Source organism: Mustela putorius, unplaced genomic scaffold (assembly GCF_011764305.1).
Source record: "Mustela putorius furo isolate JIRA1106 unplaced genomic scaffold, ASM1176430v1.1 tig00000081_pilon_pilon_pilon, whole genome shotgun sequence".
NCBI classification, from domain to species: domain Eukaryota; kingdom Metazoa; phylum Chordata; class Mammalia; order Carnivora; family Mustelidae; genus Mustela; species Mustela putorius.
In genome coordinates, this window is record NW_025421272.1 from 2,575,690 (window position 1) to 2,601,065 (window position 25,376).

The 25,376-nt window shown below is 41.9% G+C and overlaps 1 long non-coding RNA gene across 2 annotated transcripts; it reads left to right on the forward strand.

Moving 5' to 3' along the window:
• The first annotated feature begins 347 nt into the window (after positions 1-347).
• Positions 348-17,101, forward strand: LOC123388545. 2 transcript variants are annotated; one of them, XR_006603025.1, is made up of 3 exons: positions 348-513; positions 625-878; positions 16,218-17,101. It is a non-coding gene; the product is annotated as an uncharacterized LOC123388545 (long non-coding RNA). The 2 variants fall into 2 exon arrangements; XR_006603029.1 differs by lacking the exon at positions 16,218-17,101 and adding an exon at positions 11,378-11,905.
• The last annotated feature ends 8,275 nt before the right edge of the window (positions 17,102-25,376 follow it).

Here is a 25,376-nt window from a genome sequence, read left to right on the forward strand (position 1 = left end):
TGACTTAATGGGAGTTGACATAGGGACAGCAGGTCAAGCCCTAATGCAGGAACAGTGGACAAAACAGATGGGGTGATGTGGAGATGTGTCTGATGGGCTCTGGTTACCTTGTCACAAAATGATGTGTCTGTCTCTGGACATCAGGGAGCAATTTGGTCCCATTTCTGAGGAGTCAAGGGGGATCGGGGCTGGGACTTGCCACCTGGCACTGCCTGTGCCCTATGCTCAGGGCTCACAGCTCTATCCTCCCCACCCTCCTGACATCACAGAGCTCCTCCCCTGCCCAGCCCCTTACATTATGAAGCAATGAGGAACAAGACACTTTCCAGTGAGTGGTCAGGAGCTGGGGTCACATTTGCATGGATGTTCCCAACCTCTCTCTGAGGATGACGAGGGGAAGGGAGAGATCAGGGGAGGTCTGCTCACTTATGGGATCACAGAAGACAAGATCACTGATGACCTCCACCATGGCGTGGTCCCCTCTCTTCCTTACCGTCTTTGCTCACTGAACAGGTATGTGGATGCATAGATAAGGGAAGGGGCCAGGGAGGATGTGTGAGGCCCTTTTTATCCTCTTGTCTGGAGGCCCCAACATCACCCTCTCCATGTCTCTCCTCTTTGCAGGGTCCTGGGCCCAGTCTGTGCTGACTCAGCCAATTTCTGTGTCCCAGGCCTTGGGCTAGAGGGTCTCAATCTCCTGCGCTGGAAGCAGCTCCAACATCTGGGATGGTTATGTTGTGAACTGGTACCAACAGCTCCCAGGAACAGCACCCAGGTCCATAATCTATGCTAATAGCATTCAACCCTCAGGGGTCCCCCAGCTATTCTCTGGCTCCAAGCCTGGCAGCTCAGCCACCTGACCATCACTGGGGCCCAAGGTGAGGATAAGGCTGATTATTATTGACAGTTCTATGACAATAGTATCAATGGTCAGACAGTGCTCCAGAACTGTGGGGAAGTGAGGGGGAAAAAAAAAGAGAGAGAGAAAAACAAACCTGGTATTCCCCAGTAGTGGGTCTCCCTTAGTAGCTCCCACTCCTTGGACATGTCTGCTTTTTTCTTTATTTGGACTAAACTTTAGTCTGAGACTAATCTCAAGGAAGATTGACTATAAAATAATCCACATTCTTTTAAATTAAGCTCCTCCTGGGATGCCTGAGTGGCTGTCATTAAGCATCTGCCTTCAGCTGGGTCATGAACCAAGGGTCCTGGCATCAAGCCCCATATCAGGCCTCCTGGTTGGCAGGAGGTATGCTTTCCAACTCCCACTCTCCCTGCTGTCTCTCTCTTTGTCAAGTAAATTAATTAAAAATTTTTAAAAATTAGACCCCTCCAGCCTAACATTGTTTTGATTTTCTCCTACTGAGGATAAATTTCTGGCTACCCTGGTAACAGAATCTGTTGATGAGGCAAACAAAAGTGGGAGAAACCTGGCTTAAATTAAATCCCCTTACAGCTTGCCATCCACTGTTAGATACCTGACATATGCAGAATGTGTCCTTCCTCAAGGAACTCATGGCTGGCTTAGTGCCTTAATGTGTTTATGTTTTATTGAAGAGTAAAGTAGCCTTATCTTCATAACAGCTAGCCCCTGATGGTCCTGAATACCTTGCATCCAAATTCTTTTGAGACTTACACTATCTTTCACCTCCAATAGCAAAAACATATTACCAGAGGAGGGTTAAAATAGCAAAGGAATAGGAGACCCTATTTTAACCAGTCCCCTTAATTAAGCTAAATATCTACCAGAGCACTTGGCACTCCCATGAAATCAGCCTGCAATGTAAGATTATACACTTCTACATATCTACAGGGGCAGAAGATCATCAGTGGAGAAGTACTGAGGAGTGGGAGTGCTCAGACTGGTATCAGAGGATAAAGAGAATGGGGAGGAAGCCCCCAAAAGCCTGCCATTGGAAAGTAATACCCCAATTTGAAATTTCACTGTGGTAGGGGACTAACATTAGCTTAGGGACTAGTTAACAGTGCTCAAAAATAACAAACAGACTTAAGGGGCAATTGCTGGGATTGAGTGGCTGTAGGTGAGGATCTAAGCCACTGGTCTTCTAGACCAGTATAGGTCATGATTTTAGTGGCACAGAGGTACAGAAAAAAGCAGGAGGCTTGGGTGACCACTGAGACCATGGCTGGAGGCATGCACCACCTGTGGGACATTGCGTTGTTAAACAGAGTTTGCAGAGGGGGAGTCTGTGTGTTCTGGACCATTCAGAAGGAAGCAGACTGTGGATTCTCTCTGAGGCAGAGGTCTGGGTGCCGACAGTTTCCTTTGCTCTGACACTCAGAAAAGGCACAAAAAAGATGCCAAAGAACAAAACCTCCAAAAACCAAAAGACAGAAAAACTGGTTTCCACAGAATCTAGTCAACTGATGGGGCAGGGAAACTTGGCCAAAGCAAGATTGACTGAAAAGCAATGCCACAGGCCCCTCCCTCAAAAGACAAGCCAAAAGAATGAGAGGACAAAAACCACAGGGTCCCCAAATGAGTGTAAAACCCCAATATTAGGAAAAACAATATATTGAAGTCCCGGTATTGCTGCCCAACCTGTATATTTTGTAGATAAAACTTCACTATTTCTCTTTCTTTATTTCTTTCTTTCTTTGTTTGTTTTTATTTTTATTTTAAATTTTTTAGATTTTATTTATTTATTTAACTGACAGAGATCACAAGTAGGCAGAGAAGTAGGCAGAGAAAGAGGAGGAAGCAGGCTCCCCTCTGAGCAGAGAGCCTGATGTGGGGCTCGATCCCAGGACTCTGGGATCATGACCTGAGCTGAAGGCAGAGGCTTTAACCCACTGAACCACCCAGGATCCCCACCTGTGCATACTTCTAAGTGAAATCTCTAAGTGAAAGAAGCCTATCTGAAGAGGCTAGAACATGACCAGTGGGACATGGTGGGGCAGGAGCCCTGGGCACCAGTTCCAGCTCAAGGAGGACATGCGTCTGGCACCCAGCAGATGGTTCTGGTGCTCCTTCCTCCTCACCTGAGAGCTCCTGTCTCTCTGCATCTTGGAAATTCTCTGGTGTCATCCTTGGGGTGAAGCCCTTCTGACTACTTCATTCTCTTTTCCTCAGCTGGAGCCTAGCCTTAGGTTGAGGGGGTGCTTGTATGTTCCCAGAAAGGAGCAGAATTGCACAGACACCCCTTACCCTGAGGATCAGAGACACATAGGAAAGGTTAATGGGTTCGTGCCTTGCTATAGGGTTGTGTTTCTTTGCTCTTCGCCCTCCTTACTCACTGCACAGGAGACTTCTAAGTACTACTTGGAAGCAAAACATCCCCAATGTTATTTCCAGGGGGTCGAATAACTTATTCTCTACTATGAGGAAGACTTTCCTTTAAATCCTGCTTATGGAGGAGAAGTAAGATGACAGAGTAGTAGGAGACCCTATTTCAACCTGTCCCTTGAATTGAGGTGGATATCTGCCAGAGAACTCTGAACACCTATGAAATCAACTTGAGATAAGATAAGATAAGATAAGATAGGGAAGTTCTATTCCTAATTTCTTGAGGAATCTCCACACTGTTCTCCAAAGAGGCTGCACCAACTTGCATCCCCACCAACAGTGGAAGAGGGTTCCCCTTTGTCCACATTTCCTCCAACACATGTTGTTTCCTGTCTTGTTAATTTTGACCATTCTAACTGGTGTAAGGTGATATATCAATGTGGTTTTAATTTGAATATCCCTGAGGACTAGTGATGAAGAATATTTTTTCATGTGTCTGATAGCCATTTGTATATCTTCATTGGAGAAGTGTCTGTTCATATCTTCTGCCCATTTTTTGATATGATTATCTGTTTTGTGTGTGTTGAGTTTGAGGAGTTCTTTAGAGATCCTGGATAACAACCTTTTGTCTGTACTGTCATTTGCAAATATCTTCTCCCATTCTGTGGGTTGCCTCTTTGTTTTCTTGACTGTTTCCTTTGCTGTGCAGAAGCTTTTGATTTTGATGAAGTCCCAAAAGTTTATTTTCACTTTTGTTTCCTTTGCCTTTGGAGACATATCTTGAAAGAAGTTGCTGTGGCTGATATTGAAGAGATTACTGCCTATGTTTTCCTCTAGGAGTCTGACGGATTCCTGTCTCACATTGAGGTCTTTTATCCATTTTGAGTTGATCTTTGTGTGCGGTGTAAGAGAATGGTCGAGTTTCATTCTTCTACATATAGCTGTCTCGTTTTCCCAGCACCATTTATTGAAGAGACTGTCTTTTTTTCCACTGCATATTTTTTCCTGTTTTGTCGAAGATATATTTGACCATAGAGTTGAGGGTCCATATATGGGCTCTCTACTCTGTTCCACTGGTCTATGTGTCTGTTTTTATGCCAGTACCATGCTGTCTTGGTGATCACAGCTTTGTAATAAAACTTGAAATCAGGTAACGTGATGCCCCCCGTTTTGTTTTTGTTTTTCAACATTTCCATAGTGATTCGGGGTCTCTTCTGATTCCATACAAATTTTAGGATTATTTGCTCCAGCTCTTTGAAGAATACCGGTGGAATTTTGATCAGAATAGCATTAAAAGTATAGATTGCTCTAGACAGTATAGACATTATTACTCCAAAGATACAGATGTAGGGAAAAGAAGGGCCATCTGTACCCCAATGTTTATAGCAGCAATGGCCACTTGTCGCCAAACTGTGGAAAGAACCAAGATGCCCTTCAATGGACAAATGAATAAGGAAGATGTGGTCCATATACACTATGGAGTATTATGCCTCCATCAGAAAGGATGAATACTCACCTTTTGTAGCAACATGGACGGGACTGGAAGAAATTATGCTGAGTGAAATAAGTCAAGCAGAGAGAGTCAATTATCATATGGTTTCACTTATTTGTGGAGCATAACAAATAGCTTGGAGGACATGGGGAGATAGAGAGGAGAAGGGAGTTGGGGGAAATTGGAAGGGGAGGTGAACCATGAGAGACTATGGACTCTGAAAAACAATCTGAGGGTATTGAAGGGGTGGGGGTTGGGAGGTCGGGGTACCAGGAGGTGGGTATTATAGAGGGCACGGGTTGCATGGAGTACTGGGTGTGGTGCAAAAATAATGAATACTGTTATGCTGAAAATAAAAAAAAATGAATAGAAAGATAAGATAAGAAGATATATCAGGATCTATACCAACAGTATATCTCTGAGGGCCAATTTCCAAATATAAAGCGGGGAACCATGATTCTGTGTACAGATATCAGAAGATAAGTACAAGGGGAAGAGAGCTGCCATAAGCACCGGTGTAGGGAAGGTGAAATAACACAAGAGCACCAAAGCGTCACACACTGAGGCCTGGGCACAGACTGAAATACTGGTAGCTATGAGAAAAGAACTTTGGGGCAGCCCCTTGGACTGAAACCTGGAGCTGCAGGGCCATGCATATGAACTGGGGGCAGCTGGCAGCTTTAGGAGCACAAAGGGCAGAGATGTGCCTGGAACTGGAAGAAAGGGCTGGAGTGCTGCTGTGGGACACCCATTCAAGGTCACTATTGTTTTTAGCAGCCCAGACAAAAAGGGAGTCAGTGTGACCGGGAGGGGGGCATTCTGGAGAACAGTCTGTGATCTCTGTTCTGTAACAGAAGTTTGGACATAGTTACTTCTGCTCTGACTCATGCAAGGGACACAGAAGCCCACAAGGGAAAGCAACCAGAGGGGTAAAAAGCCCCCCAAAACCAGTTTTCACTAAGCCCACCCCCACCACAAGAGGCAAGACAGTTCTGCCCAAAACTGGTTGCCTGAATAACATCCTGGCAGGCCCATCCCCCCAGAAGTCAGGCTGAAAGAACAAGAGGCCAAAAACAACACTAAAGTCCCTATACAACAGGTACATCTTGATTGCATTGTGGTCAACTGTTTGGATTCTGTACATTCCCTCAACAACCTCTCACCAGGATGACTAGGAGGAGGCACCTCTAACAGGAAAAATTCAGAGATCGTGACCCCTGCCACAGAACTAATGGATATGGACATAAGCAAGATGTCAGAAATAGGATTCAGGGTAACAGTTATGCAGACAGTAGCTAGGTTGGAGAAAGCCATTAATGGTAACATAGATTCTCTAAGGGCAGAGGTTAGAGCTGGTCTGACAGAACTTAAAAATGTTTTCAATGAGATCCAATCTAATCTAGATAATCTAACAGCTAGAATAAATGAGGCAGTTCAAATTAGTGATCTAGAGGACAAACTGTTAGGAAAGAGTGATCAGGAGGCGGCCTGAAACAAACAACTCAGAATCCATGAAAACAGAAATAGAGAAATAAATGACACCATGAAACTTTCCAATGTCAGTATTATTGGGATCCTTGAAGAGAGGGGGAAGTCTAGAAGATATAGCTGAGCAAATCCTGGCTGAGAATTTCCCTAATCTGGGGAATGAAACAAGTGTTCATATCCTAGAGGCAGAGAGGACACCCCCAAGATCAATGAGGGAAGAGAGACCACCATACACATGATAGTGAAACTTCTGAATCTAAAAAGCAGGGAAGATATCTTAAGAGAAACTAGGTGGAAGAGACTCCTTAGGTACAGAGGGAGGAACATCCGAATAATGTCAGACATGTCCACAGAAACTGGTTTCTGTGATCTCTGTTCAGAGAGATCCTCCTTACACCTTAAAGAACTGGAGAATCAACAACGAATTAAACATACCCCATGCATAAGAAGGGAAATAATTAAAATTAGAACAGATATCAATTATCCAATTGATGTGGAAAAAACATGTGACAAAATGCAGTACCCTTAACTTATTAAAACTCTTCAGAGTATAGGGATAGAGGGAACATTCTTCAATTTCATAAAATCCATCTGTGAAAAACCAACAGTGAACAACATTCTCAAAGAGGTAAATCTGAGAGCCTTTTTCTTAAGATCAGAAACATGACAAGGATGCCCACTCACACCAGTATTGTTCAATAAAGTACTATAATTCTTGACAACAAAAAGAAATAAAAGGCATTCAAATTGGCAAAGAAGTCAAACTCTTCTCTCTTTGCAGATGGCGTGATACATTTTGTGGAAAGGCAAAACACTCCACCCCCAAATTACTAGAATTCATACAGCAATTCAGTAATGTAGCAGGATACAAAATCAACACACAGAAATTAGTTGCTTTCTTACACAGTAACAATGAAAATGTAGAATGAGAAATTAGAGATCCAGTTCCATTTACAGTAGCACCAAAAAACATAAAATACCATGGAATAAACCTAACCAAAGAGGTAAAGGATCTATACTCGGGGAACCACAGAACATTCATGAAAGAAATTGAAGAAGACACATGAAGATGGAAAAATATTCCATGCTTATGGATCAGAAGGAAAAAAAAAACATTGTTAAAATGTCTATGCTGCCCAGAGCAATCTATACTTTCAACACCATCCTGATCAAAATATCATTGACATTTTTCAAACTGCTATAACAAACAATCCTAAAATATGTATGGAACCAGAAAAGTACCCCAAAGAAATGTTGAAAAAAGGAAAATGACGCAGGGGCCATCATGCTGCCTGATTTCAAGCTTTATTACAAAGCTGTGATCCCAAAGACAGCATGTTAATGGCACAAAAACAGACAAATAGACAAATGAAAAAGAGTAGAGATCCCAGTATGGACGCTCAACTCAATGGTTAAATAATCTTCAGCAAAGAAGGAAAAATTATCCAATGGAAATAAGATAATGTCTTCAATCAATGGTGCTGGTAACATTGGACAGCAATGTATAGAAGAATGAAAGTTTACCATTCTCTATACACCATATATAAAGATAAACTAAATGGATGAAATACATCATAGTGAGACAGGAATCCATCAAATTCCTAGAAGAGAACATGGGACATAGACTCTTTTGCATCAGCCACAGAAACTTCTGTCAAGACATGTCTCCAAAGGCAAAGGAAACAAAAGCATAAATGAGCTTTTGGGACTTCAACTAGATAAAACATTTCTGTACAGCAAAAGTGACAATCAACAAGACAAAGAGGAAACCCATGGAATGGGAGAAGATATTTGCAAGATATTTGCAAATAATACTACAGACAAAAAGCTGATATCCATGATCTATAAAGAGCTTCTCAAACTCAATACTCAAAAAACAAATAATCAACTCAAATAATGGGCAGAATACATGAGCAGACACTTATCCAAAGAAGACATACAAACGGCTAACACACATATGAAAAAGTGTTCATCATCATTAGCCATCAGGGAAATTCAAATATAAAACACATGGAGATACCACATTACACCAGTTAGAATGGCTAGAATTAACAAGGCAAGAAACAACAAATGTTGGAGAGACTGTTGAGAAAGGGGAACCCTCTTACACTGTTGGTGGGAATGCAAGTTGGTGAGCTACATTGGAAAACAGTGTAAAGATGAATGAAAAATAGAGCTACCCTATGACCCAGCAATTGCACTGCTTGGTATTTACCCCATAGATAGAAATGTAGTGAAAAGAAGGGCCATATGCACCACAATGTTCATAGCAGGATTGTCCACAGTAGCCAAACTGTGGAAAGAGCTGAGATTCCCTTCAACAGATGAATCGATACAGAATATGTGGTCCATATATGCAATGGAATATTACTCAGCCATCAGAAAGGATGAATACCCAACTTTTGCATCAATATGGATGGCACTGAAGGAGATCATGCTGAGCAAAATAAGTCAAGCAGAGAAAATAAATTATCATATGTTTTCACTTACTTGTGGAACATCAGGAGTAGCATGGAGAACATTAGTAGAAGGAAGGGAAAAATGAAGAGTGGGAAATTGGAGTGGGAGACAAACCATGAAAGACTACAGACACCAGGAAACAAACTGAGAGTTTTAGAGGGGAGAGGGTGAAGGATGTGTTGGCCAGATGATGGGTATTAAAGAGGGCACATATTAAATGGAGCACGGGGTGTTATATGTAAACAGTGAATCTTGGAACATTGCATTGAAAACTAATGATGAACTGTATTATGACTAACATAGTCATTTATTTATTTATTTATTTTTATTATTTATTATTCTTTATTAAAATAATAATAAAACAAATCCTGCTATGCCACTCAGCTAGTGGAGTCCTGATGAAATATAATTGACAGACTGATGTCACTTCAGAAGAATAGGACATCCAAGTCAGAAATTTGTTAACAAGTCTGTTTTCAAGTGAGTCCTCACTTCCTAAAGTACCTCATCTCCTGGGGTAAGGTCTTTTTTTTTCCTGGGTAAGGTCTTTGAGACAATTTTTCTTTAAATCCATAATCAACTTCATGGAGAACCATCCATTCAGAGAAGACAAAAGAGGTACAGGAGGTTCATTGATCCATTTTCACTGTTTGATCAGTACATTTCTTTCTGGGACCTCAGCCACAGTGTTGTTCCCATTGAGCTCAAGGTCTATATGGGATGTGAGACATAAATCCCCTGTGCTCTCGGAGCTTGGTTGTCACTCTCTCAGTCACCCTAGTGACACTCTAGGCAGACTGGACTTCTGTAGACTTTCTCTTGCAATTCAAAAAACACAGGATCTATGACCTCAGGGACATGGTCCTCTTTATTGGCACCTCTCTATCACTCACATGAGATCTTTGACAGAAACTTTGGGGTCCAGGTGGCTTTGCTAGTAGAAATTCATTCTTCTGCTCATGGGTGGATGAATGTGTACTTGTTCTATCCTGAACATTCTGGACATATGTGGGTGAGACTACAGGTGTGCCCACCCCAGATCTGAATATGAACCTTGTTTGCTTCATCCTGGAAGCTCTGTCTGTGTTATGAGAATTCCATCCCCAGAGGGCTCTAAAGTTCATAGAAACAGGTCCCTCCTGGGGGGTGGGTCATAGGCACCACTTCAGGTTTTCTCACCTGCATGACTATGCCCACGATATATTCTTATGGAAAAAAAAATAACACAAAAGCTTTCAGAAAATGGTTATAGATGTCTATTCAAATGAACACCAAAGTCATTCTTGTTCTTTGTTCTGCACTGATGTATTTAATCAAAATTTCTACCTATATTCTCCCTGCAATGGGCACAGATCTGGGAACAATGTGCTAGTGGTTCCACCTGCATCTTCACACTGACATTGTCATTGACTTTGAATCAGTATTATTGAGAAGATTTTCTTGAAAAGAACATTCATTCATTTTAATTGCACAGTTGGCCAAGTGGTGACCAATTCATAAACTCTTCCCCTGGATTCTTGTCAGAACATCTACAGCTATCACTCCTTCCCTGCTAGAACTTCCAGAATATTTGTCCTTTGTGCCCTGAGGTCAGGGCCACACACAGCTTCACATGGCAGGGCCCAGCAGACTAGGGTCTGTGTTGGGAGGACAGATCCTAGAAGGAAATCACTGCCCCAGTGTGTGGATAACTGTTGTTTCAAACAGGTAGAAACAGTGACAGGTGACACAGATGTTCAGTGTATAACCTTCCAGGAATGCACACAAGAGCTTCTACCACATTTGGCAGAATTGTGCTCCCTGGTTCGTCAGTACTTCAGGAAACTCAGAAAAGGGGAGTGCTGGAAACTGGGGAGGGTGTTTATCATAAAAGTGGAAATTCACAGCATCCTGCACAGGACAGGCCATGGGTACAAGGGAACCTCTCACTACTCTGGGTTTGACACTGATGTAAGAGGAGAGACTGAGACACCACCTTAGTCCTGAATGACCCATGAGCATCCAAGGGGACTATGGACAGATTCACACTGAGGAACTGGAGTGAAGCATAGAATCTATGTTTCAGTAATGGGAGGTCATGTGTTGGGACACATGTCCTTTTCTTAAAGTAGGAGGAGAGTGGATGAAGTGTGGAGGCAGGATCTGTGTCCGATGGGCACTGCCCACCATGTCACACAATGATGTGGCTCTTTCTGGAAAATAAATGGTGTTTGTGGCTTATTTCTGAGGGGTGAGTAGAGAGGGGTGATCAGAGCTGGGAGCTACTACCTGGTACGGCCTGTGTACTCTGTTTTAGGCTCACAGCTGTGACATGCCCAAATCTGGCTCCACACAGCCCCTCCCCTACCCAGTTCCTTGGTATCCTCAAGCAGAGGGACCTCACCCAGAGTCAGTGAGGGGTCAGAGAGCAGGGGTCTTATTTGCATGGATAATTCCTCCTTCTCTCAGAGCATAAAGAGGGGAAGGGACATGTTAGGGGAGGTCTGCTCAACTGTGGGACAATAGAAGGCAGGATCAGTGATGACCTCCACCATGGCCTATTTACATCTGCTCCTCAGCCTCCTCACTCACTGCATAGGTGACTGGGTGCAAGGTCAGGGTAGGGGGCCTTGGGAGGACATTTGGGCCCTGCTTCCTCCTTTTGTCTCTAGACCCCAGTGTCACTCTCTCTGTGTCTCTCCCCCTTGCAGGCCCTGGGTCCAGTCTGTGCTCACTCACCTCCCTCCATGTCTGGGGCCCTGGGGCAGACGGTCACCGTCTCCTGTACTGGAAGCAGCACCAACATTAGTATTGGTACTTATATGTTCTGATACCAACAACTCCCAGGAACAGCTCTCAGAGCCATCATCTATGAAAACAGCAGAAGACCCTCAGGGGTCCCAGATTGATTCTCTGGTTCCAAGTCTTGCAGCTTAACCTCCCTGACCATCACTATGCTCCAGGCTGAGGATGAAGCTGAGTTTTACCTCTTAACATGGGACAACAGCCTTAGTGTTGATACACTGCTCCAGTCCTCTGGGGAAGTAAGACAAAAACTCATTTACTCAACTGTGAAGATGGGAGCACACACGAGCAGTTCCTGCTCAGCTTAGCCTCTGATTCTGCTTATTCTTTTGCTGATGTCCTGGGCCCAGGTACATTCAGGGGCATGACCAGGGAGTGAGGGTCTCCTGTCCCTTCTGTCCTAGAGTCACTCAGAGCCCATTCCTAGGTGAAGAGTCTTCATGAGAACAGAAATGTCTTATCAGCTGGAGGTATTTTACTTCTAGGTTGTATCATAGTATTTTTATTCTTTCTGATTTTAAAACAAATAAGTGGGTAGGAGAAGAATCAATGAAACGAGATGGGATTGGGAGGGAGACAAACCATAAGTGACTCTTAATCTCACAAAATAAACTGAGGGTTGCTGGGGGGAGGGGGGTTGGGAGAAGGGGGGTGGGGTTATGGACATTGGGGAGGGTATGTGCTTTGGTGAGTGCTGTGAACTGTGTAAACCTGGCGATTCACAGACCTGTACCCCTGGGGATAAAAATATATGTTTATAAAAAAATAAAAAAAATAAAAAAACAACAAATCAAATATTTTATTTTGTTTCTGAACATATCACAGAACCCTAGCACTACCCATGTGGTGCTTGAAGATTATCGCAGTCGTGTTGCACCTGAAATTATCTACTTGGTTATAAATGGTGCTGCTGCCTAGTTTTGTCTTATTTCTAGATTTTTTGAGAAATAGATAATCACTTAGAGTTAAAAAAGTATTTTAAAATCTTTAATTTTCTGTTCATAGGAAAAAACATACATGTGAATGTTTTTAGAGTTTAATTCATAATCACAAAAAACTGAAAGTAACCAGAAATCTGTCCATAGAGATTTATTCTAGGTTTATATCTAATCACCCAAACATGGAACTGACCAAGATGCCACCAAATAGGCAGCACAGTTATTTTTTAAAGGTTTTATTTATTTATTTGAGAGAGAGAAAGAGAATGAGTGTGGAGGGGGAGGGCAGAGGGAGAAACAGACTCCCTACTGGGCAGGGAGAGTGGGGTTCAAGTCCAGGACCCTTGGATCATGATAGAGCTAAAGGCAGATTCTTAACTGACTGAGCCACCCATGTGCCCCATAGGCAGCATATTTATAAAAAGAGATATATTGCATAGTATGGTTTACCTTATATTGAATATTTGATGAAGCAAAACTCACAAGAGTAAAAAAATCTACAGTTTCTAGCAGGATAAGAGAGACAAAAGAGTAGAACATGCGAAGAAGGAAAAAATGTTTCTGAGTAACAGAATGATTCTCTATATGATGTTGTAATGGCACTGAAATTACACAATGACACTATCAGAGTTCAATGAACACTGTGCAGCCACATGAGTGAACCTAACATGGGTAGAAAAATTAATTTAGGAGATTTGGAGCACAGGATGGAATGCAGACAGTGGCAAGCCCATGTACCTGCTGAACAAATGTAACCACAGCTCAGTGCTGGTCTCAGGGGAAAACCACTAAGCTCTATGACTGTGAACATGAGCAGAGCCTGTCCATGGAAAGTCAGAGGAGATTGCATATGAGAACTGTGCTGTAGTAGATAAGACTTGCTCCTATGGGGAACAGGTGGATTATTTTGAGGGGACTGCACTGTGTCCTGGAATTAAACAATCAAGTCAATGGATGGGCACCAGTGGAATGAGATTTCTCATGGTAGGAATGGGAATTCACAGGTATAACCAAGTGAGGAGGTGTGAATGAAGCATGTGGTCATGGGTTAACACTGGAGAGGGCAGCTTGGAATCATGGGTAGATTGATGGGGACAGATAATTGCATGGGGTATCAGTTACCATTGTGTGCATGTCCCTATGTTAGTCGACTCTCGTATAGGAATTCTTGGTCTGTTAGTGGAGGGGAAGTACAATCAGTGATATCCCACAGCCCTGAGATGCATTGCCCCAAATATTGCTTCCTAATATAATTCTCCTGGGATGAGACACAGGCTTCTTTGGATGAATCTTAATATCTAGGTCAGGAATTAGAAGGTAAGAGCATAGAGCACCTTGTAATGTCAGAAAGTGAAATTCCTTCAAAGCAAACACAAAAACATTCGTGCAAACACTAATAATCCAGCACACACACACAATGACATGGTGTGAAATAGAGCTCATGAGCTAACTTAAAAAGCTCCCATTGGGCAAAACTGGAAATATTTGAGCAGCCAAATAAATGTAATAGTATATTTTAGAATTCAAATTCTAAAATAGCTCTCCTTGGTCCACATTGTTAACAGTTTGAACAAATGGATAAGTGAAAGAAGAAGAGACACATTCTATACAGAGATTTCAATTATCAGGTGTAAACACTTTGTCCAGAGGATGTCAGGCTTAATTCCCACTCAGGAATTGTGCACAAAGTCACCAAAAGAAAAAATGTATCATAGTGAGATGAAGTGTAAGGAGACATCACAGCTAAATACCACAAAGAATCGTGAACTGGATCTTAGAACAGCAAAAGGACATGAAGTAAAAACTAAGAAAACCATGCTGTCTTGATGATGACAGCTTTGTAATAGAGCTTGAAGTCTGGAATTGTGATGCCACCAACGTTGGCTTTCTTTTTCAATAGTGGGTACGAGAAGAATAAATGAAACAAGATGGGATTGGGAGGGAGACAAACCATAAGTGACTCTTAATCTCACAAAACAAACTGAGGGTTGCTGGGGGGAGGGGGTTTGGGCGAAGGGGGTGGGATTATGGACATTGGGGAGGGTATGTGCTTTGGTGAGTGCTGTGAAGTGTGTAAACCTGGTGATTCACAGACCTGTACCCCTGGGGATAAAAATATATGTTTATAAAAAATAAAAAAGTAAAAGTAAAAAAAAACTAAGAAAACCATCAAATGCTGGGCCCTGTGCACTGGGGTTGTGAGATATTCCAGGAGATTCTCATAATACAGCAACATCAACATTAGTCTTACTGAAAGAATGTACACTTTTTACCTATTGTGAGCCAAGAGTGAACTCTGGGAAACATTAGGCGTTGACCTTGAAGCCAGCCCAAACCAATGCTTATTCATTCATTCATTCATTCATTCATCAGTTATTAATTGAAATGTAATCTCTGTCAACACTTAACACTGCAATGTTTTGAAATATTTTCTGAATTGTCCTATTTGGAATATGTACTGAGTGGTTATATCCCTACAGAATTCCCTGTCTATTCCTTTCCCAGAAACAGTCCCTGCAATTTTTTCAAAGCAGCTACACTGTTCTCTCCTCAGTCACACCTGACCTCATGCACTCTTGGGACATTCATCTTTGTCTAGAATGTCCTGTAACTATATATGCACATATTTGCATGTCCCATGGACCAGGGCTCCTCCTAGACTGAGAACTTACAGGGAACCTGCACAAGCATTGGAAACATAGTACAGGTGTCCCCAACTGTTGAAAGTTCTCTTTACACCACTTAGCTTTTATGAAACATTTACACTAAGGCATGCTTTGGCTACTAACAAATATGAAGAAAAAATTGAATTTCACAAAAAATAAGTGCCAACATACCACCCAGCATAAGTTTTGCAGGGAACCTCTACAGAGACTGCACAACTCATACAACATGAGGGGCGCTTTCCAGATCTTTCCCTGAGAATCACACACAGCAGCTCGGCAAGAGGCCACCAGAGCTCTGAACTGTGCATGCCATCACATGTGCTTTATCTACACTTATGTTGTACATCCGATGGCAAGTGTGTCCTTAGGTATTAGACAAGCCTAAGAAAGGTTACCTTTTGAGTCTTAAAACATGTGAAAGATGTGAATATAAATTAATGTTAATTGTTTCTTTGCCTTATGCCATCGTGGCTTACTAAAGTTACTAAGAAATGGACCATGAATGTGTGTATCCACAGGGATGTGATGGGCTGCGGAAACAAGCTGGGCTGTCAGGGCTTTGGAACACAGTGACTGCTGTGCTTCATGACCAGCAGGGGGTGCTGTAGGACTTCCCTGTTGTCCCTACAAGCGGTTCATTGAGGACCCTTCACTAAAGGGAGTCTGGGCCTGGGGCCTGGGCCCTGAGCCTCCTCCTGGGGTCTCAGCAGCTGTGTCCCCTCTGGCCTGGAAGAGTCCCCTGATCTGCCAGGGGTGTGTGGACTCAGCAGGTGCTTCCTCCCAGGGCTTTTCCCAAGACTAAAGACAACTTCTATCCTCCTCAGTGTGTGGTGTGAACTGAACTCCAGCTCCAGGGCTGAGAGGGGTTGGACAGCCATTGGTTGGAGTCCATTTGCATGGACAGCCCCTCCTGTGGCAGAAGGTGGAGGAGCCCAGCCCACTATGGGGACCAGTGTCTGTGTCACCATGGTCTGGATTCCTGTCCTCCTTACGGTCCCCTCCTATTATACAGGTACAGACAGGTGTCAGGGAAACAGGCAGCACTCAAAGACACTCTTCCTATTGTCATAATGTTGATCAGTTTCTCCCTGTTTCTTCCCACATTAATCACACTATCTGTGTTTGCAAATTCCCTGTCCCAGCCTATACTGATCCAGCCGCCCTCCATCTCTGCATCTCTGGGAGCAACAGCCAGACTCACCTGCAACTTCAGCAGTGACTTCAGTGTTGGCAGCTACCAAACATCCTTGTACCAGAAGAAGCCAAGGAGCCCTCCTCAGCATCTTCTGAGGGTCTACTCATACTTAAATAAGCACCAGAGCTTCAGGGTCCCCAGCCGCTTCTCTGGATCCAAAGATACCTCAGCCAATGCAGGGCTTCTGCTCATATCTGGGCTGCAGCCTTAAAACAAGGCTGATGATTACTGTGCTAAAGGTCATGGCAGTGGGAGCAGATACACTTATCCATAGTGTCTCAGACAATGAGGAAATGAGACAAAAATCCCTGGGCCCACAGGCCTTGTCTTTGAGTCTATTTTATGGAGAAGTTCTTTGGAGGCTCCTGTGGGAAAAAGTCTTCTGTGGGAAGACCTGTCCTTGAGAAGGAAGGAGTGATACCCAGATTATGCTGTTGTCTGAGACAAAGCAGGTATCTCAGGAGCACACAGGGGTGAGGGATGGAGGCCAAAAGCACATGTCCCAGGGTCTTGGGTAAATTTAAAAATATATATATATGCATTGACTTTAAGTATAAAGGGGTTTGACCACCAGCACCATGATCAAACTAACAACATTTCCATCACCTGCAGAGAAGCCCTAGACCCACCAGTAGTCAGACCAGTGTTCCCCTGCACTCAGACTCTGTGGCTCCCAAGTCCCTCCTGTCTGTAGTGAGCTCCTACTGTGCACATTTCGCAGTGACCAAATCACGAAACATTTGTAAATGCTCAAATCACTGCATGAGGAGTTTGTGCATTGTTGTGGGGGCATCACCACCATCTGTAAATATACAGATCGCTTCATGTGTACCCATATCAGGCTTGTGTGGTGGCCATATTAATATATATATGTAAGGCCCTAATTTTAATGCATAGGATGTTGAAATGAACATAATTTATTTTTCCATATTGGTCTATCAAATATTTAAGGATTTCAAATTTTTATTTTCCAATGTCTATATTCTCTTGTTACCTTTTATTCTGTACATTTGTGCATGATCCCTTTCTGTTTAATGACTTAGCCAGTGTTTGTTTTATTATGTTATGAAAATAATTTTAAATATTAACTAGACCATTTTTCTATTTTTCCTCTCATACATTTTTTCTTTACTGGGGGTGGGTTGGTGAGCATGTCTCCTCTCCCATTATCTTATTCCCCTGCTCCTGGCAGATAATTAATGTCTCAATCCTGTGAGCAAGACCTGTTGTTGAAAGGGTTTTGTTTCACTTCCTCATCATTTGAGACACTGAGTAATGAAAGCTGCTACGACTCCAAAGATTTGTAACAAAATTCTCACTGCAGGTCTCCCCCCAGAGGAACTTCATCCAGCCAATCCCATGGTCAGGTTTCAGTCTCCGCCTCCCAGTCCTGTGTCTTCATGCTCAGGTGACATTCTCCTCTGATGGGGGTTCAGGCTATCTGCTAGCTTCCCCTTCTGTGTCCCACAGACTTTACTGGAAATGCCATTTCTCTCCACTGAAGTTCCTGACATGTGAACAGGGGAAACAGTCTGTCCGGATTCAGTCATTAGTGTTTTATTTATTTAATAATTTATTTTTACATGGACTGTGTGAGGCTGGTACATAATTTGTCTCTGGTGTTAATAAGGTGTGAGTCTTGTGTGGTGTCCTCTGTCTTTTTAATGGTTAAAGTGTTTTTAGGATACATAATGGGCATTTCAAATTTTCTTGATGAATATCACCTCAGCTACCCAGAATTTTTCATGAAACATTGGCTTAGGAGTTAAAAAAATCATAATAAAGGGATACCTCTTTTAAAAATAGATATTTGTATTTGTTTATTCAAATTCAATTATCGAAGGCATACTACATAATCAGGTTTTGATAAAATGTTCAGTGTTTCATTAGTTGAATATAACACCCAGTGTACATAATATTATGTGCCATCTTTAATTCACATCACCTAGTTACCTCACCCCCCACCTACTCCCCTTTCTGCAACCCTCAGTTTCCCACAGTCAAAAGTCTCATATGACTTTTCTCTCTCTCTGATTTCTTCCCTTTCAGTTTTCCCTCCCTTCCCTTATTAACCTATTCCTTATGTTCCACATATGAGTGACACCATATGATAATTGTGTTTCTCTGACTGACTTTTTTCACTTAGCTCAATACCTTCCAATTCCATCCATGTCCATGTAAATGGTAGATATTTGTCATTTCTGATGACTGAGTAATATTTCATCATGTATATGAAATACATCTTCTTTATCCATTCATCCATTGAAGAAAATCTTGGCTCCTTCCACAGTTTGGCTATTGTGGACATTGGACATCACTACCATGAACCACCATACACCAGTCAGAATGGCTAAAATTAGTAAGACAGGGAACAAGTGTTGCCAAGGATGTGGAGAAAGGGGAACACTCTTGCACTGTGGGTGAGAATGCAAGCTAGTAGCTACTCTGGAAATCAGTGTGGAGGTTCTTTAGGATGTTAAAAATATATACTTTTAAAGAATTTATTTATTTACCTGACAGACAGAGAACAAGCAGTGGGGTGGTGGCAGGCAAATGAGAGGGAGAAGATGGCTCCATAAAGAGTGAGAAGCCTTATGTGGAGCTCGATCCCAGGACCATGGGATTATGACCTGAGCTGAAGACAGATGCTTAACCAATTGAGCCATCCAAGCATCCCCAAAATAGATATGTTTTAAAATAATTATTTTATTTCATTTTTTACTTACATCTAACTGATATAAAGGGTAATGATGATCAGACAAAGATAATTGTTAATGCCAATTATTACTTAATGGCTCTTTGCAATTTCTTATGAATACATCAATAACTGACTAAAATCAAGGTAGCAAGTAGGGAAAAATAAGTAATTTTTTTTTCTATTTAAGGGATGGCATATATTATGTACAATTGTCATGGAACTACCCTGAGTTTTCTCCTTGATGAGGTACATGGGGGGGCTACAAAAAGTATTTTCACACAAAGGAAACTTGATCTGCAGCAAATAAGGAGATCGGGGGAAGAATTTTCAAAGCTGTGGCTCCCTGAGTGGGGCTGATTGGGTTCCATTATTCCAGGTTAGGATGAATGTTCACAAAGGGGTAAATTGTCATCCCAGGTGAAGATGGGCATAAGACTGTGCAGGGGAACTGAGGACACAATCTGCAGTGTGTCCTGTGGTGTGTTCTTGAAGCTTGTGCTCTTCCAGAGTGAAGATTTAACACTGTAAGGGTCAGAGGTCACTGGAGGTCACTCTATGGTCCTTCTGTGCAGGAGGAGTTGGTGGAGGAGCTCAAACCCATCTAGGCTGCCAGGCTTTTCCTGCTGTTGCCTCTGAAACGTAAGGTAAGCATTCCTGTGAAGAAGAAGGGGTGTCTGTGTGGGTCTCCTTAGTGACAGTTTTAACCTCATGACCCTGTGGGCATGATTTCTGTCCTACTAAATCATTTCAAGGATGTGCCATTGGTCAGTCTTTACTTCTGTCACAAGACTGGGAATTTTACCACTGAGTTATAGTCTCTAATGTGGTTACACTAGCCCTGGTCTGGTAGAGATTGCTAGATTTTGCATTCCCTTTTTTCCCTTAAAGCCCTTACTGATGGTGGTTGTTGCATTTCTTTGTTCAAACACTTCCTAGAAGGTTCTGAAAAATGTGTGTAGCACAAATAGATCCTGCACGGCACAGATCATGGAAAGAACACTAGGGCCTAAGATGAGTGCTTTTGGATCAGGAAAGCTGTCTCTCTCTTTTTTATTTTATAGGGGACCCCAATTTTTCTGGTTATAGAAGTTTCAGGAAATTTATTTGAAAAATATTGCTCCAATATGATAACTCAGTAAAATCTTTAGAAATATATAAAATAGAATATCCATTATTTCATTATTAATTAAAATAACAATTATTGGGGCGCCTGGGTGGCTCAGTGGGTTAAGCCGCTGCCTTCGGCTCAGGTCATGATCTCAGAGTCCTGGGATCGAGTCCCGCATCGGGCTCTCTGCTCAGCAGGAAGCCTGCAAAAAAAAAAAAATAAATAAAATAAAATAACAATTATTTCCATAAGTTACAATGAATGACAATCATTCTATTAATTTTATCAACAACAAAAAAAAAAGGTTCATGTTACTGGAAAGATAACCAGTTCTGAAGTCACACTGGGATTTTCTCCATTGGAAAATCAATAGTAAAGAGAAATGGAGGGGGGGGAGTTGCTTTATTCAGGGAGCAAGCACTGGGTGAAGATGGTGGACAAAAACTTCTAAGACCACCTTCCCTATCCACATGATGTTTGAGTTTTTTCAAGGGGATGGGATGGTAAATGGTGGGGGTTCTGTGCAGGAGAAGCAGGTGCTCAGGCTATTAGTCCTATGTGGACATGACCCTGAACAAACTTGCTGGCATCCTGGACAGCTGCTTCCAATGTGGTCAGGAAATTAATCCCTTTCAGTGGTCAATAAATCTCAAGGAAATTTGGGTAATTCTACTATGGACCAAGGGACTTAGGTCAGCAAACATGGAGTGCATAACCTTGAAACAAGCTCACACTTAAGACAAGCAGGAATGCAGTTACACTGAGCAGGAACTTCCTGTCATGTGTGCAATCTGTACATTAAAGGAGATCATATTTCCTGAAGAATATGAAAGCACATCTGAAAATATGGTGAACAACTCATTTTCATCTTCAATAAGAATATGAACTATATGGGTGCCTGGGTGGCTCAGTGGGTTAAAGTCTCTGCCTTCGGCTCAGGTCATGATCCCAGGGTCCTGGGATAGAGGCCCGAGTTGGGCGCTCCACTCAGCGGGGAGCCTGCTTCCCTTCCTCTCTCTCTGCCTGCCTCTCTGCCTACTTGTGATCTCTGTCTTTCAAATAAATAAATTAAATATTAAAAAGAGATGTTTTAGAATATGAACTATATATATGTCAACAGGTAATAGGTGATCTCATGCAACTCATCTTCTAACTTCTGTTTTCAAGTTTGGAGTCTGAATGGAAAACACCTTCTAACTTCAAGAAAACTGAGGAAAGCTTGACCATATATTGCAGAAAAAGAAAGACATACACCTGCATTTCAGTGAGGGATGTGAGAAATGAAGGATCACAGAATGGCTCTAATAGTGACAAACTAGAGGCTGGGGTCTCAAACTTTCACAGGGAAGCAGTCAGCATGGCCACGTGCACCTGCAACTATAGTCAGCTAAGGATTCAAGTGGAGAAACCACATGGCAAATTTGATGGGTGTGTTGGTTTGTGAGGTGAGTGGGAATAACCCTGGTGGAGTCAGAAAGAATGGATTATGATGATCGAATATTTTAAGTAAGTGAGAAAGAACAGGGAGTATATAGAAATGAAATAATCAGCAGGGAAAAAGGAGAGGGAAGAATTCACTTTATTTCATGTTCACCAATATCCTCGTGCCCATCCTCACTTGAATAGGAGGAGGTGTTATCTCTCCCACCCTGACTCCTGACTTGTCACCTTGTCACCAAAGCAGAAGCAGAAAGAAATCAATTGTGATAATAGTTAAATAATTCAAACAACAGATGACAGGGGGGATCCCTCACCCTGTCAGGTAGGTCTGATTCCCTTCCACTTACTCTTTTTTTTATTATTATTAACGCTGAGAAACAAACAGGGTTTTGGAGGAGAGAGGAGTGGGAGGTTGGGTGAGCCTGGTAGCACTGGGTGAGCACTGTGTGTGGTGCACAACAATGAATTCTGGAACACTGAAAATAAAAAATAAAAAATAAAAATTTTTAAAAATGAAGTAAATACAGAAATTTTATTAGACTTCTTACATCTCAACCATCCACTTCATAGTCAGACTTTTCTGATGTACTTAATGAAGAAAGCAAATTACTAAAAATGAGTTGGTCGGCAACTAGCATACAATTTTACCTCTCGATAATAGAAACTACAATGTAGTTTCTATTAGAAATAATGTTTTCTATTAGAAATAATGTTTTCTAAGATTCATGACTGTAATTCAAACGATATTTAATTATGTAAAAATAAAATACAACAACAACAACAACAACAACAACACACCTTATAATGTATTTTTTACCCCAGGGATACAGGTCTGTGAGTCATCAGGCTTACACATTTCACAGCACTCGCCATATCACATACCCTCCCAATGTCCATAACTCAGCCACCCTAACCTTACCCACCAACCCTCCAACAGCCCTCATTTTGTTTCATGAGATTAAGAGTCTTATGATTTGCCTCCCTCCTGATCCCATCTTGTTTCATTTATTTCCTCCCTAACCCTCAAGAACCCCCTTCCTCTCAAATCCCTCATATCAGAGAAATCATACAATAATTTCTTTCTCTGATTGACTTATTTTGCTTAGCATAATACACTCTAGTTCCATCCACATTGTTGCAAATGGCAAGATTTCTTTTCTTTTGATGGCTGCATAGTATTCCATTGTATATAATATATTACATCTTCTTAATCCATTCATCTGTTTATGGACATCTAGGTTCTTTCCATAGTTTGGATATTGTGGACATTGTTGATATAAACATTTGGGTGCATGTGGCCCTTCAGATTACTATTTGTATCATTAGGGTAAATACCCAGTAGTGTGATTGCTTTGTCTTGTTTTCAGGAACTTCCAAACTGTTTTCCAGAGTGGCTGCACCAGCTTGCATTCCCGCCAACAGTATAGGAGGATTTCCCTTTCTATTCATCCTGGCTAAAATCTGTCATTTCCTGACTTTTTAATTTTAGCAATTCTGAGTGGTGTGAGGTGGCATCTCATTGTAGTTTTGATTTGTATTTCCCTAATGCCAAGTGATGTTGATCATGTTTTCATGTGTCTGTTGGCCATTTGGATATCTTCCTTGCCCTCATGGGGACAGTGTGGTCTCAAGACCTCCAGGGTCACAGAAAGACTGGGGGTGTCTGAGTGTAGCAGAACTCCATGTATTGGAGCAGGGAGGCCAGCTACAGAGATGGAGCCAAAGAGTAGGCTCTTGGGATTACCACTTGCTTTTTATTGATGTGGTTTCTCCAGTTCTTTTAACTCCACTCATTCTCCACCAGTGACTCCACATCCCCCTTGATGTCCCATCCACCCCATTTGTTGATTTGCTACAAGTATTCAAGGATGGCCTTCACTTTCTTTGGCCAAGTAATGACCTCAACTTTTCTATCTCCAAATAACTTTGTATATGCTTGACACTGTTTGAGAAAAGAGACTCAAGTCAATAATATGTTATGAAATCATGATTGTATTCTTCTCATCAGCCAAAACAGATTCCCTACATGATGACACCTACTCCTCTCTCCCTCACTACATGACCTGTAATAAATTTCCTTAACATATTTTAAAGTACACATATTTTATTATAAGCTAGAGAGGGTGTGTTGTACCACAAATCTCTGGAACTAATTTATTATGTAAACTGAAACATTGTACTCACTGAGAAACAATTTTCCATTCTCGTTTCTCCAGTCCTGGCAACTCCTCTTTTCTCTGCTTCAGTGAGTTTTACTATTTGGAATGTTCATATGTGTAGAATCAGGCAGTATTTGTCCTTCAGAGACTGGCTTATCTGACTTAATATATTGTCCTCCAGGCTCATCCACGTTGTCACAAAGGGTGTGATTTCCTTTCTTAAAGGCTGAATAATTGTATGTACATACACAGAAGGACATGATGTCCTCTAGACACAAGAAAAGAAACCAAATGAATAGGTACATGGTGGAGTAAATGTAAAAGAGAGGATACACATGAATATGCCAAGAAAATAAACAAAATGGTTTAGCTGGATGAATTCTCCTAAGAGCTCTGGAAATTGGAAGGCGAGGTGAACCATGAGAGACTATGGACTCTGAAAAACAATCTGAGGGGTTTGAAGTGTTGAGGAGGTAGGAGGTTGGTGTACCAGGTGGTGGGTATTATAGAGGGCACAGATTGCATGGAGCACTGGGTGTGGTACAAAAATAATGAATACTGTTATGCTGAAAATTAAAAAATCAATTTAATCAAAAATTTATTTATTTATTTATGTTAATTAATATTTTTCAGCAAAAAAGTATTCATTATTTTTGCACCACACCCAGTGCTCCATGCAATCAGTGCCCTCTATAATACCCACCACCTGGTACCCCGACCTCCCGCCCCCCCACCCCTTCAAAACCCTCAGATTATTTTTCAGAGTCCATAGTCTCTCATGGTTCACCTCCCCTTCCAATCTCCCCCAACTCCCTTCTCCTCTCTTACTCCCCATGTCCTCCATGCTATTTGTTATGCTCCACAAATAAGTGAAACCATATGATAATTGACTGTCTCTGCTTTACTTATTTCACTCAGCATAATCTCTTCCAGTCCTGTCCACATTGCTACAAAAGTTGGGTATTCATCCTTTCTGATAGAGGCATAATACTCCATAGTGTATATGCACCACATCTTCCATATCCATTTGTCCGTTGAAGGGCATCTTGGTTCTTTCCACAGTTTGGCGACCATGGCCATTGCTACTATAAACAGTGCAGTACGGATGACCCTTCTTTTCACGACATCTGTATCTTTGGGGTAAATACCCAGGAGTGCAATGGCAGGGTCATAGGAAAGTTCTAATTTTAATTTCTTGAGGAATCTCCACACTGTTCTCCAAAGAGGCTGCACCAACCTGCATTCCCACTAACAGTGTAAGAGGGTTCCCCTTTCTCCACATCCCCTCCAACACACGTTGTTTTCTGTCTTGTTAATTTTGGCCATTCTAACTGGTGTAAGGTGATATCTCAATGTGGTTTTAATTTGAATCTCCCTGAGAGCTAGTGATTATGAACATTTTTTTCATGTGTCTGATAGCCATTTGTATGTCTTCATTGGACAAGTCTCTGTTCATATCTTCTGCCCATTTTTTTTTATATGATTGCCTGTTTTGTGTGCGTTGAGTTTGAGGAGTTCATTATAGATCCTGGATATCAACCTTTTGTCTGTACTGTCATTTGCAAATATCTTCTCCCATTCCGTGGGTTGCCTCTTTGTTTTCTTGAATGTTTCCTTTGCTGTGCAGAAGCTTTTGATTTTGATGAAGTCCCAAAAGTTTATTTTTGCTTTTGTTTCCTTTGCCTTTGGAGACATATCTTG